Source organism: Onychomys torridus, unplaced genomic scaffold (assembly GCF_903995425.1).
Source record: "Onychomys torridus unplaced genomic scaffold, mOncTor1.1, whole genome shotgun sequence".
Taxonomy (NCBI): Eukaryota; Metazoa; Chordata; class Mammalia; order Rodentia; family Cricetidae; genus Onychomys; species Onychomys torridus.
The window spans coordinates 1,800-17,254 of NW_023412026.1; the positions used below are offsets into that span (position 1 = coordinate 1,800).

Consider the following 15,455-nt stretch of genomic DNA (forward strand, 5'->3'; position numbering starts at 1 on the left):
TTTTTGTATATAATTTAATTCAAGACCACACCAATATTTATTCTTTGCAAATAATGGTGGTGTACATAACACTTCCGAAGATGAATGTGCTGTTATTTATCTAGCCAACTGTTCCAGAGGACAAGACCAAGTCTGGTTTTCCTCTCTAACATCTGGTGCTTGACATAAGCCACACTAGGTGTTCAGTGATACTTCCTGAATGAGGGAACTGTTAGCCATTTAGATTATTGTTGGCATTTTTAATATTTTACTTCTTAAAAATTTCATTATTTCATTGCATAATAATTATAATATATAATAACCACAACCATATCACGGTAATTAACATTTCTATCTCCTCATTTATTATTTCTATGTGTTGAGCAATTCATTTTTGTTTTTTCAGTAAAAATCTTTGCTTACAACTCTTTCTCATCTTTCCCCTTAGTCAGTGTCCACATTTTGATAACAAATATCACACAGTCACATCTATAACCATTGGCTTGGGCTCTAAGCTAATGAGAGTTAGACCTGGATCTCTCAACAATGATGCCCAACAAAATACTGATACTTACCATGGCTTCCCAATGTCTGGCTTCTTAACTCTAGGGGAAATACGAAAATATGAATGATTAGTAAGGAAAGTGTTGTAGTTATTTATATGATCAAGGGCCAAAGAGACTTCACAAAGTCCCTCATTAAATTCTGCTCACCACCTTGGAGTTGTCCCATTTTACAGTTAAGAAAAATCACCATTTCTTGAAAAGCTAACTTATCCAGAGTCACTCATCTGCTAAGTACAGAGTCATATTTCCAAGTCAGGCCATGCTGGCCCAGGCTCTCTGCACTGACCCACATGTCTTCTGATGGGGCCTGTTCCAACTATGGAACCCATGACTTCTGCTTCTTCAAACCCCTCTTTACTTTTGACCTCCAATTGCCCGTCCAGCCCCGCATGGAGCTTCATGTCTACTGAGGGGCCAGCCTGATTTCCAGCTTGACCTGGGGCATACTTATCTTATGCCATTCACCTAGTGTCTTCACTGTACTATGGCGAGGTCAGGGGTTAAATCCCCCAAACTTGGAAGCAGGCTACAGTGGGGCCAGTGACAATTAGAACAGAACCTGTTCTGCCTTAGGATAAATTGAGTTACCCAGCGCTGGTTGATTGGTTCTATGAGGGAATGTATTTGCCAGATCTTCTGGGTTTTCCAGGGAGGAGGCAGATTTCTGTGAGTGTGGTTCAGCGGAGTGGTTAGGGGCTGACTGCATAGGTTTCTCCCCTAGCTCTACAGGCCAGTAGCTAGGAAGCTTTGGGAATGCTTCTTAGCTTCTTTTAAATCCATTTCCCCTCTGTGAAGGAGGCGGCTAGCACTACCTACACCACTAGTGAGCAGGCTAGCACTATTCAGAGGAATGAAAGAGTTAAATGCACATGAAATTTAAAATGAGTATTCTCTATTTCATCATAGTGCAAAATATTTTACTACACAATATATCTGAAAATCCTCAGAATTCTATGTATTGACAACTAATTCAATTGAAAACAAAAACATTCTATTTGGGCAAAGACAAACTATTCAGGCTAGATCAGCCATGCTGGTTTAAGTTTGTGATGCATGGCCTAGAGTGTCAGCAAGGCTGTTCCAGTTTGTGTTCATCTGGAGCAGAGCTGGAAGGTTAGCACTCCAAAATCAGAAGGTGCAGAACCTTGCGTTTTTATTTATTTAGAATTTGGCAATTTGCTGTGGGTGATTCTCTCCCAGTAAATTTTTTTTCAAACATATACAAAAGGTGAATGAACATATACAATAAGCAATTCATGACACATCGCTCTAACAGTTGTGTTATTTGTGTGCCTCTTCCTCTTAATGGTTAGAGCCACCCCATGTGATAACAAGATACTAAAGATGCTGATGATGCTTCATCCCTAAGCCCTCAGCATGGACCTTTCCCTCTGGAATTTATGGTGCCATTATCTCATCCAAAAAAATTAAAAACAACTACCTAACATCATGAATACACACACACACACACACACACACACACACACACACACACACACACACACGCAAGACAGGGTCTCCCTATGTAGCCCTGGCTGTCCGGTAACTAGAACTCTCTATGTAGATCAGGCTGGCCTGGAACTCAAAAAGATCAAAAGTCTCTGCCTTCCCAGTGCTGGGATTAAAAGTATGCACACTGCACCTAGTTTGAAACAGAATTCTTTTCAGTACCCATGTATTGAAGTTGGGGAAGTCTTTTGAATTTAGTATGCAATACCCTCCCCTGCCCCAAACACACATGTTCAAGGAATCTTACTTTGGCTCCCTCTTTATGCTTTTGTGGATTTGTTTCAACAAACCTTCGTTGATTGTACTCTGTGTCAGTAATGCCCATGAGTCATGCAAACTGCTTTCAAACTGAGTCTTAGACACTGTCATCAGAATCACCTGTGGCACATGTGGACCTGGAACTCTGTATTGTTCTATGTGGTAGTCAGCAACATGTGGCTGTTTCAATTTGATCACAATGGAATAAAATAGAGCAATTCTTCCTTCATGCCAATTGCGCTTTTAGTGTACAGTAGTCACACCTGATTGTAGCTACTCTGTTGGACGATGGAGAATAGAACATTTCCATTTTCATGGAGAGTTATAACGCTCTGTAGAACCTGACTGCACCCGTGGCTATGTGTGGGATAAATACTGGAATTATACCCTCAGTGCATGCCCTGGTGGTTTATGTTTTGTGTTTGTTTGTTTGTTTCTTTGTTTTGTTCATTTGGATTTTTGCTGGAGTTATCAGGGAAGTGGAACTTCAATTGAGAAATTGCCCCCATTGATTGCCTTTAGGAAAGTCTACAAAGCATTTTCTTGATGGATGATTGATGTGGGAAGACACAACTCACTGAGTGTAGTGCCACCCCTGGATAGGTGGTTCTGGGTTGTATAAGAAAGCAGGCTGAGCAAGCCATGAGGAGCAAGCTGGCAAGCAACATTCCTCCTCCATTGATCTCTGCTTCAGAAGTAGCAGTCTAAGAAGGTCCCGAGGAAACTTGACGTAAATTTAGGGAGACACGGTAGTGATGGTGGATGGCTGTCACTTTCAGGTTAAGGAGGTGAGGGAGAGGAGAAGAAAGCTTTTCAACCTCTTAGGTAAATGAAACCTGCACTGAGTGGGACTGACTTGGAACACACACACACACACACACACACACACACACACACTGAGCACAGCCACAATTGTTACCATGCCTTGTTTGGAAGCCCTGCAGCTGTATTACCAGACACCTCTAGACCAGGCAGAAAAAAATCAGGAACTCTTCCAGGCCTTGTCTGACTTCAGTGCATATACCAGGGTAGTCTTTGTAACAGACTGTGGTTCAGTGGACCAGAGGGAAGCCTGGAATTTCCCCATAACAAGCTCCAGGTAATGCTGATGGTCCAAGTTTTACCTCTCCAGTTTTCAGAGGAGAACCTGAGGCCCTGAGGTGGACTGTGTCTTGCCTGAGCTCTGACACTCTCTGCATCTAGCCACATGTTCTATTCTCGCTGCACCCAGACGTTCTGTTAAGTCTGTAAAACCTCGGCACCACACAGCCAGTCTGTGTGGAGATGGCCAAGGGTGTGTTAAGAGCTTAGATGGTGCCAAAGGCGAAGTAGAACAGAGCCTGGAAAGTTGGAGGAGAAGGTGACTAAAGGTCATTGGCCAACAAGGTCGTAATAACACACATAACAGGTGTATTTACAACCAGCAAGACAGAATGGGATTAACAGTAATTTTCACATGTTATGCTATGGTTATAAAGTTAGTGGCACACAGGCTTGATGTCAGGGAGATATTTTTAGGCAAATGGCTCTTTCAGCACTCATCATATAGTGCTGCTGTGACTATTGTGACCCCTCATGTGGCCAGCCCTCGAAATAATGATTGATTTCTGAACTTGAGCCTCAGTGAAAGTGGGAAAAGGCAAAGATCAAACATGTTCTTTAACTCCCAACCCACTCACCCACCAGTTAGTCAAAGTTATTCATTGTTCTCCCAGTTCCCTGCTATGGAGATATTTAACTCTAGAGAAAGAAAGCATATAACGTTAACCATTAAATTCATCTCTCTACCCCTTGGGGTTTTAACTCCCTAGGCATCTATTGATAAATCCCTCATGTGGTCCACAGGCTTCTGGGCTGTGAGTCCAGCAACTTCACTATCTACTGATAAAATGAGCTTCCCCACATCCCGTCAGCTTTACAATCGGCAGTCTTCCATCTCTAGAATTCACTCTACCTTTAAAGCTTTTGACTTATTAGCATTTAATTCTCATAGTCAATCCTTAACTTGGTGGTGGTGGGGGAGACTGTCAAGTTGTCCTCTTGAAGACTTCTAATCTAGCATACCGAGTCTCATGTACCCACTTCTGCCTCAGTGCCATGGAAACCCTGGCAAAATTAAACGCCATTTAGACAAGGCCACAGTGAAACTGACTGTGCCTAAGCAAACAGGTACGATACTAACATAGAGTCCTGTATAGACTGGGGTGGGGGGTGGTGCATTGGAGGTTCCAGGACAATGACAAAAAGGAGCCAGAAGTTAGGGCATCTGAGTAGTTGCCTTAGACCTGCTTTGACTCAGCATTGACACCTCAGATCCCTTTCTGCTCAGGCCACTTCCCAGGCTGTCCTCAGCTGAACTCTGAACGGAAGAAATATAGGAAGCTAAACAGGGCCCCTTTGCTGTTGCCAACTTTTTCTCATGCACACAACGCTATAAGGTTATTCCGGGAGCTAGGAGGGATTTATCCGCCTTCCTAGCTTTTAAGACCATGAATGGCTTTCTTCACTTTACTTCTGCTGTTCTGGGTGTGCATGCTTCAAGTCAGTCACAGTTTTGAGTTTAGGTACATCCGCCTGTGTATGATTTTCAGCTTGTAGAACACTTTCACTTTCGTGGCTGTGTGTGTTTTTTTTTTTTTTTTTTTTTTTTTTTTTTTGATCCAGGGAAGTAGGTAGGAAAGAGCTGCACTTAGGCAGTTTGAGCCGGGTTTCAGATTGCAGGCAGAGTGTGAGTATTGAGTGCAGTGAAATACAGCTGTGGTGTGTTAGCCCGCAGTGTCACAGTGGATGGAATTTAAGCCTTGTGACAATGACTTGCAATTAGAGCAGCAAAGATGATTGGAGAAAACATTGCAGCATTTGAACTCAGGCTGGGTCTGCACTTCTTTCCTTGGCACATGCTGCCTTTCCCTATCACTGCTCTGTAACTAAGATAACACTGATCTGTTCTGGTTGATTGTAGAGGAGCCAGCCTAAGCCGGCAGATGGCTGCTGGCACTACAAGCTGCTGCAGGATTTTAAATAAATTCAGAACAGATTACACATGACTGAGGAGCCCCAGTACCAACCTCTTCCCCCGTCACCTACAGGTTCTGAAGTTTGTTTAACAACCCACCTTCAGGGCACAAAGGAACAACCTGGGTCGCACCTGCCCACCTTTGAAAATCTTACCTAAATGGTACAAGCTGACTCAGCATCTGCAGCTACCAGCTCTTAGATGGGTGAGCAAGCAGGTCTCCAGGAGGTGGCTGCCTGGTGCCTCTGCTGCAACAGTGGACCCAAGTTCTGCTGGAAAGGCAAGCGAATGGGAGAAAATGTCAACTGACATAGTTCAAGTGTTTCAAAGTTAAAAATAAAACTATATCACAAGGGCAATGTGATCAGGCTCAGCTTATGACTGACTCCCTTCGCCTGTAGGCTATCAACACTTGGTGTCTAAGTACTGGAGTGGCAGAGCAGAGCCCAGGAGAAGCGGGGCTTTATACCAATGGGCTTTCTCTTACCAAATGAAGGAGGAAAGCCTTTGGAAGAAGGGTCAGGCTAGCACAGCTGCAATCCTGTGTGTGCCCAGGGCAGGTCCAGCTGTGATCAGGAGCTGGGGGAGAAGCAACAGGATTCTTGTGTAAATTATAACCCTGCTTTTCACCCAAGCCCCTCACTGGTGGAAGCAGCAACTTACAGGCTTATTCATTCATTCATTCATTCATTCATTCATTCATTCATTCATTCATTCATTTATTTATCCTTTAGCTTTTTGGCTCTTTTGGGGGGACTGCCACCCAGCTCCCAAGTAAATACATGAAGTCTTATTCTTTTTTATGAATGCTCAGCCTTAGCTTGGCTTATTCCTAGCCAGGTTTTCTTAACTAATTATCCCATCTATCTTTTGCCTCTTGGGATTTTATCTGTCTCTATTTCTGTAGAGCTTTCTTTAGTTCTTACTCCTTGGCTGGCTGTGTAGCTGGGTGGCTGACCCCTGGAGTTCTGGTCCTTGATCTCGCCTCTGAGATTCCTCCTATTTATTCTCTCTGCCTGCCAGCCCGGCTTAGCTTTTCTCCTGCCTTTATATTGGCCATTCATCTCTTTATTAGACCAATCAGGTGTTTTAGACAGGCAAAGTAACACAGCTTCACAGAAGTAAACACATGCAACATAAAAGAATGCAACACATCTTTGCATCATTAAAGAATGTTCCACAGCATAAACAAATGTAACACATCTTAAAACAATATTCCACAACAGCAACTTGTGCAAGTGGCATAGGGGCAAGCTCCTGTTTCTCCCGTTTCTTCTCATGACAACTCAGTATCTGTCCTCCTCTGGTGGCTGTGGAAAAGGGGAGTTTGTCAGGATAAACCGAGCACAGGGAGAGTCACAGGGAGAGAATTAGAGGTGGTAGGAGGCTTGACTATCATTCAGTACATTTCCCTCTTGTTACAGATGAGAAGATGCAGGATCAGGGAAGGTAAACTACTCATCCATAATCATAAGGCTCAGAGCCAGAAGAAACACTTCTGGTAGCGTGGTATTCTTTACCTTAACCACTTCAAGACAGTCCTTTCCACGTCTTTTCTGAGGGGAAAAAACAGCAGGTGAATAATGTCTCCTGCATACAAAGTGCTCAGTCTAGCTGCTATCTGAATGTGGCTGTGTCTTGAGGGGAAAGAGAGGTGCCTGAATCTGCTATGATGAGCAGTCTCTGAAGTCCCCTTCCCCCATTCTCCCCTGCACATTTGTTCATGTAGGTAAACTCATCAGGGTGAAAAGTCAGAAGATAGAAATCCTAACATTTGCTACATGCATCTTGTAAAACGTTGCTGGATTTGTCATGCAGTTTTCCTGTGGATTTCCTTAGGCTTGTCTCTAGATAATGCCTCTGTGAATTGAGGTATTCTTATTTCCTTTCCAGGGCTGGTTGCTTTCTATTTCCTTCCCTCACCTTTTTCCTGGCCTGGAGTGTCCTGCACTAGGTAGAACAGGAGTAGCAACGGGGAAGCTGTCCCTGCTTGTCCTGGACAGCAGGCTCTTTCATAGGCAAGTCACCCATGGAATTTTCCATACATGAGTACAAGTTGTGTGGGAATCTTTCAGACAGCTTTTTGCAGGTTGAAGAGGGGGAGGGAATTGGTAGGCTTTTTAGTCTGGAGACTGTTCCCATCACAAAAGGCCATGGACTTTTACCAGATGGTTTTTCTATGCCTCTTGTATTGCATTTATTGGTGTTTGTATATTGAACCAAACTTCAATTTTTGGGGGGTAAGCCTCACTTGGTCTGGTACATCGCTCTTTCTCCATTGTCCTAGTTAGGGTTCCCATAGCTATGATGAAACACCATAACCAAAAGCAAGTTGGGGAGAAAAGAGTTTGTTTGGCTTATAATTCATCATAATCCATCACTAAAGGACGTCAGGACAGGAACTCAAGCAGGGATGTAACCTGGAGGCAGGAGCTGATGCAGAAGCCATGGAGGGGTAGTGCTTACTGGCTTTCTCATTATAGCTTACTCAGCCTAGTTTCTTAGAGAACCCAGGACCACCAGCCCATGGATGGCACCACCTACAATTGGCTTGGCCTTCCCACATCAATCACTAATTAAGAAAATGCCCTACAAGCTTGCCTAAAACCTGATCTTAGGGAGGCATTTTCTTAATTGGAGCTTCCTCTTCTCAGATGACTTCAGGTTGTGTCATCTTGACATGAAACTCTCCAGTACATCTGTATTATTGGCTTTGATTTGTTACTATTTTACTGAGGATTTTTTCACCTAGCCTGTAACCTCTTTGGGATGCTTTTGCTTGGTGTGATAATGGGGTGATACTGATATCATAGAGCAAGTAGTATTCCTGTGTGTTCTTCATGGTTTTCTAGTGTAACAGAACTTATAGAATGGATCAAGCTATCTGTCTGTCTGTCTACACACACACACACACACACACACACACACACACATACACACACACATACACACACGTGACATTTATTAAATGATTTACAGGTTGTTGTCCAGCTAATCCAACAATGGCTGCTTATGTATAGAAGGTCCAGGAATCCAGTAGTTATTCAGTACATGAGGCTGGATGTCTTAGCTGGTCTTCAGTAGACACCAGAGTCCTGAAGAAGTGCCAGAGACAGAATGGACTGGCTACTGAGGGGTGGGGCTTCCAGCAGAACGTGTAGTCCATGTTAGAGGTGGGTCTTCTCACTTTCAAAGATCTAGAATAAAGGAATGTCTTCATACTGCAAAGATCCAGATTAGAAGTGGATCTGCCCACTTCAAATGACCCAGTTAAGAAAAAAAAAATCCTTCACAGGTATCCCCAGCAATTTTTGGGTTTTAGTTCATTCCTAATGGTTTTAGTTAATTCCTGATGTAGTTCAGATGACAACTAAGAATAGCTATCACATCCCTCTTCTGGTTTTGGGAGGATACAATGCAGGATTTAAACATTTGGTAGTATTTGCTGGTGGAGCCATGTAGGGCTAGGCTCTCCTTTGTAGGAAGCCTTTGTAATCTCTTCACTTGTGTAGCCTTAACTGCAGAATTCATATTTCTTGTTGGGTCAGATCTGATATTTTATCTTTCAAGGAATTTGTTCATTTCATCTAAGTTGCTGAGTTTGTTAGCACATAATTGGCAACAGGATCCCTTTATAATGCTTCTATCTTCTGTGAAATTGGTGGTAGCAGCTCTTCTTTCATTTATGATTCAGTAATTTGAGTCAGCTCCCCTCTCCTCCTTCAGTCAGACTGTGTTTGTTAGTATGTTAATGTTCCCAAAGAGCTAAAGTTTGGTTTCATTGTTTTTTTCTTTTTTTATTCTTTATCTTGCCCCATATTTTATTGCCTTATACTCTATATTTGCTTCTTTCGGCTTCCTTTGCACTTTTTTTACTTTTCTGGTTTTCTCAGGTAAAAATGTTGATTTGAAAGTAAGATGTTGGGGACACTAAAAGGATTAGCAGTTGTCAAATGAGTGGGGGAGAGAGGAATGAATAGGAACAGGAGAGACTTTTAAAGGAGCAGAATCACTCCGTGTAATATTGCAATGTTAGATACATACTGCTATAGATTTGTCAGAACCACAGTCTATACATTGACAATGAGGCCAGTATAAGCTATAGATTTTGATAAGGATGCATCCATGTAGGTTTGTCATAGTAAATGTGTCTCTCTTGTGAAAGACGCTGTTATTGGGGGAGGCTGTGGACATGGAAGAGTAGGTTACAGATGGGGACTCCCTGTACCATCTGCAAAATCTTGCTGCAAACCTAAAACTATTAAGAAGGCTAGGGGCTAAATATCAGAGGTTAAGAGCACTTACTGATCTTGTAGAGGACCAGAGTTTGATTCCTAGTGTCTATATTTGGCAGTTCACAATGACATGGAATTCCAGATCCAGGGGATGTGACGCCGTCTTCTTGCCTCCACAGGCACCCATATGCACATGCACATATCTACAGTACACACATAAATAATGTAAGTCTGCAAAAAATAAAGCCAATAAAAAATAACACAAAAGTACAAAACTAAGCAAAATTTCCAAACCTGTTACAGGTCTATAGATTGTCCTGCATGGTCTTTGTGATAATTTACAGAGTAGAGGGTAACAAAGACCTCAATACCTCTTAGTACCTGCCAGTATCCTCCAATAAACGCTGGTTCAGGTTACTATCTATGTATGCTACCAGATTATCCAAATTAGGATGTCTTCCTTGGTCATTTCTCTTTTTGTGATACTAGAGATTGAACCCAGGGCCTTGCCCATGTGGGGCAAGCACTGTATCACCATCTCTGTCTCCAGCCCTTCCTCAATTAATTTTCTAAGTAGAGGGATGAGTGATAAGTTTCTTTAAACTTTGCTCTCTATAGCTAAGGAAAGCTATCTGTAAGTGTTATTCATTTAACTATGATTGGTTTTGTGGTCTAGAGTGTGCTTGAAATATTAAATAAAATTATATATTATATAATTATATACACAATATATACACATATAAAATTATATATGTATACAATTTATTAAATTACATATACTATATAACAATATTTTATACACAATCATATATTACATATAATCATTTGATTATGTATGTAATATATAATTATATATAATTTAATAAAATTTATTAATATAATATATAACTATATAGTATATATAATTTTATTAATACTTTGAGAATTCATATGATGTATTTTGATCATATTCACCCACCTATTGCCTCTTCCTCCCATAATCATCCTGTTTGCCCTCACCTCTCCACCCACCTAACTATGAGTTTTCTTCCTCTTTTGAAAACCCCCATCATGTCTGATCTGTGTTGTCCTACTACTCTGGGTGTGGGTCTGCTATGGACCATGGTTTCATGTAGCTCAGGATGGCCTCAGAATCACTGTGTACTTGATGATCACCTTGAGCTTGGGATTCTCCTGATTCCACCTCCAATCTTCTTGGATTGCAGGTATGTGACACCCACTTTGGTAGGGCTGGAGATGGAACCCAGAGCTCCAGGCATGCTAGGCAAACACCTACTGAGGTATGTCCCCATTCCCAAAAATATGCATTCTTTACAGCTGGGCATGGAAACTGGCATACTCCCAATACATCAACCTCATCAAACTCATTAATTATGTAGCTAAATCTTTTCCTCTCCTATAAAATTGTTGTCTACTTGACCTTTTAGCTATGGAGACTGCTGGATGACAATTTTGCATTGTGATTATTGTGATCTTGTATTTGTTCAAGTTTCTCCAAACTTTTGTTAACATTTGCTTCATACAGGTTGGGTATATGCTATTAACTATATGTAAGTTCAACTATATGTATCTTTCACAAGTTAATCATACCTCTTGTTATTTTCTATAGTGTTTGATCTCTATCTAATCACGTATTTCCCCTTGAGGTTTAATTTGCCAGATGAGATGCCCATGCTAGCTTCCTTCCTGTTTGCAGGTACTTGACAGGTGTCAGAGTCCAGCTCTGACCTGTTTAAGGGTTCTTGGGAGGAGGAGAAAGGAGTGAGGAAGTATTAGATAGAAATATAGGTGGGGACAGACAGAAAGACAGAGAGACACAGGATAGTTTCAGGAGGGTCAATACCCAGCCACCCAGACTTTATTCAGGATTTTAAACATTAGCAAAGGGAGGAGCAGAAGACCTCCTCCTTTCAAGATCAAATCACAACATACAACCAAGTGTAGTGGATAGCCATCCCAGCATTGGCCTGGAAGTTCCAACCCCCATTGAGGTTTCGGTAATGGTCACGCCCACAAGGCAGGGCGGAGGAGGAAGTAGAAGACCAAGGATTGGGAAGAGGTCTCGGGCTGAGTTTCCAGATCCTGGACGCTGGAGGTAGACCGAGCAGAGTTCTCCAGAGAACACCGCTGGACTACGAAATACCTTTGCCAGACCCTGCAACCTACCCCTTCATTTGTAAGTTAGCCCACAAAATAAACCTCCCTTTTAACTACGTGGAGTGGCCTTAATAATTTCACCAATATCTGGTGCTCAGGTGGGGCAAATTCCAAAGGCCTAGGCGGCTCCCTCCCTCAGCCTCCTCCCAGGCTGGTGGGTACCTAAACCCACCTGCAAAGTTACATTTAACCAGGGGACGCCTACAAGGTTCCAATCCCGAAAAAGGGAGTAGCTAGTCCGGTCTCAGTTCCCTAGCTTAGCCTGTAGACCAGCAAAAACCGCTGTGAGTGAGGCGTTCCCACTCCTCCCTGAGTGCCGGCTCCCCGCCATCTTGGCTCCTGCTTTCAGCTGCCACCAGCCAAGGTCACCAGCAGGCCCTGCTTTGGAGCTATACCAACGCCTCCTGCTGGCTGAAAAGTGCTACAGCACCACCCAAAACCACGGAAAGGTAAGCTTATTTCAAGTAAATGTACTTGATAATTTTATACCTTAAAATTGACTAACAAATTTTGAGTAATTCTTGTAATATGGCTGACAACATTACCTCACAAGAATTTAAAAACCTTTTTGCCTGTATGATGAATGACATTTTCCTGGAAATATATGACCTCCCTAAGACATATCTGGCCTGTACCATTTTGACATTCATTGTAATAATTCACACAGTGTTCAAACACTGGTTTAATAATAAGAACAAAGATGAGTCATTATTGGGACTGATACAGGCTTTAAAAGATAGCAATGAAGGCTTACAGAAAAAAAAATCTCTTTCTGGAATCTGCTAATCAGGATTTACAGGCTTTAAAAGTTAGCAATGAAGGCTTACAGAAAAAGATTTACCTTGGGTCAATACTTCAAGCTGCTTCCTAAGTTTTTTTTAATTAAAAAACAAATTTTTAGAGTTAAAAAATGATCATTTTCTCTATATTCCTCCCCCCACAAATAAAAATTCAGCTTTTAAAGAACAAACCCATGTTTAAATTCAATCTTCCATGCTATGTTTGGCTTCTCTTTTAGCTCACGCTTGCTTTCATGCTTCTGATTATATTTGTTGTTGTTGCCATCAATATTTATTTAGGCTAACTCTTATCTGAGTACTGTGATCACTGACGTCTCTTTCATCTCTTCCTCCTGAGTCCGAGTTTTCCTTTCTGTTGTAGACTCAGAAGTGCCCCACTTAGTGAGGGGCTGTTAATCATCAGTAATTTCAAACTTTCTTCAAATGCTTTTATTTCATTTTCATTCTCCAACAACGGTTTAGGGCAGCATAGAATTTTCTCAAAAAGTCTTCTACTGGCCAAAATTTTATTCCTTTGCAGGTATTCATAATGTCTAGTTGATTTTTAATATATTTATGCTTTTCCCACAATGTAGAGCTTTATCTAAAAGTACCTTAAGCAGGACTTATTTTTACTTATCGTATATATGTTTCCTTTCATTTCTTTAATCTGAATGCATTTGAATCTTAAAATCCTGGACAATCCTGAGCTCTGTTCTCCTGGAATTCCCATTATGGCTTCTTGCTCTGGTTTTCAGCTGATGTCTTTTCCCTGACTTCCTGGGTTTCACCCTGTTTAGCTACAATGTTAGAGGTGTGGTTTTTATCACTTTGTTTGATACCTTTTGCTGATCTTTAATTTTGTTTTCTCTGTTGTTCTCCCCCTACCCCACTTGTAATCTGGCAGTAAGTAATCTAGTTGTGGGCTAGCTCTGTCTGAGTTTGGTCAAGTAAAGAGTTACAGGACGGGCTTGGGGATTTAGCTCAGTGGTAGAGCCCTGGGTTCGGTCCTCAGCTCTTGGGGAAAAAAAAGAGCTAAAGGAGAAGACATGTGCAGTCCACTACAAATAAGATTTATCTCAGTAGAGATAGCATAGAAGCACATACAACACACAAAGCTAAAGTGAAGCAGAGTGAGCCCCCAGCATAACACATAGGGGAGGGGTTACAAGAGGGAGCTTTGTCTCCTTCCAGGGAGTCTGGGTCATATGCTTCTTAATAGGATGTGGAGCAAAGCTTAGCTCCATTTCCTCCTTGAATTGGGCTGGTCAGGATGCATTTAGCTGGAGGTTAGGTCACTTCCTTCTTTCCTTCCTTCCTTCCTTCCTTCCTTCCTTCCTTCCTTCCTTCTTTCCTTCCTTTCTTTCTTTCTTTCTTTCCTTTCTTTCTTTCTTTCTTTCCGTCCTTCCTTCCATCCTCCTCCCTCCTTCCTTCCTTCCTTCCTTCTTTCCTTCCTTCCTTCCTTCCTTCCTTCCTTCTTTCCTTCCTTCCTTCCTTTCTTACTTTCTTTCATTTTTGTTGAAATTTCCTTAAGCAGTTTAATTAGTCTGATCATTAGATACAGATTCTTTCAAAGTCCCAGAGCATAAAGTATTTACAAGAATGTAACATGAGTGGGGTGAAGGCCAAGTACTAATACAGTCCTCATTCATTCTAAAATCTCAGAAGCACAGTCTCTACTGTCCACATTTCTTAAAGCAGTCTCTTTTTTTCCTGACAGAGTTTCTCTGTGTAGTTTTGGTGTCTGTCCTGGATCTCGCTCTGTAGACCAATCTGGCCTTGAACTCAGAGATCTGCCTGGCTCTGGCTCTGCTTCCCAAGTGCTGGGATTAAAGTCATGCGCTCTTTTTTTGTTTGTTTGTTGTTGTTTTTGTTTTGTTTTTCGAGACTGGGTTTCTCTGTAGCTTTGGAGCCATCCTGGACTAGCTCTATAGCCCAGGCTGGCCTTGAACTCACAGAGATCCACCTGGCTCTGCTTCCCAAGTGCTGGGATTAAAGGCATGTGCCACCTCACCTGGCCTGTCCACATTTCTATCCATGTTTGCATCTGAGCTACCAATAAAACCAACCCAATAACAGCAACAATGATCCCCATACCACTGGCACCCATTATCTATTAGTTTTTGTTTGGTTGTTTATTTAGTTTCTTTCTTTTTTTCCAGAGCTGAGGATTGAACTCAGGGCCTTGCACTTGCTAGGCAAGTGCTCTACCACTGAGCTAAATCCCCAACCCCTTATTTTGTTTCTTAACATCACTGTGACAAAATACCTGGCATTGTGTGTGTGTGTGAACTATTTAAAGGGGGAAATTTTTATTTTAGCTCAGTTTCAGATATTCGTCCCTAATCACTTGGTTTATTGATTTGATTCTGGAACCATGGTGAAGGCTCAGTTATTGTAACAGGAACAGGTGGAGACGGACACTGTCCAACGCCTGGCAGAGAAGAAACAGGAAATTGACAAGAGGCCAAGTATAACTTTCAAAGACATACCCATACTGACCCACTTCATCCAATCGGGCCCCACCTCCTATTAGTGTGTTCTAATTTGATTCTCTCATTGTATTAAGGGATTGCACCTCTCCAGGGCAGCACGATAAGGCCAACCTTGTTAGGGTAGGTGTGGGTGAGCCAGCCACGAAATAGTGAGCATGGGATGGTTAGGTCATTTTCAATGACAGCAAGGACCAGACTGGGTGAGATATGAGTGGGTGTAGTCCTTTGAAATTCTCCTGGAGAAGAAAGCTCCACCTGACCTTGTTATCAGTGGCCAGCCATGCAGCTGGGATGGGGAGGAGTTAGCCAGCTGGCAGGAAGTTAGCCCAGTTGAACCCACTTGGTGGGTTATCTGTGGCTAGCAGCAGGAGAGAGCCCAGTGGCCTTCCAGAGAGGAAAAAAGTCTCAGTAGTGAGTGTATTCTTTGAGGCAAGCGTCTGGGAGGAAGCCCTTGGAGATCA

General features: G+C 42.2%; 1 long non-coding RNA gene across 1 annotated transcript; it reads right to left on the minus strand.

Moving 5' to 3' along the window:
* Window positions 1-552: 552 nt before the first annotated feature.
* LOC118575460 lies at window positions 553-9,742 on the minus strand. The gene is made up of 5 exons (XR_004943865.1): window positions 9,634-9,742; window positions 8,306-8,525; window positions 5,816-5,907; window positions 5,484-5,600; window positions 553-584 (listed from the first exon to the last, which is right to left on the minus strand). It is a non-coding gene; the product is annotated as an uncharacterized LOC118575460 (long non-coding RNA).
* Between the last annotated feature and the right edge of the window lie 5,713 nt (window positions 9,743-15,455).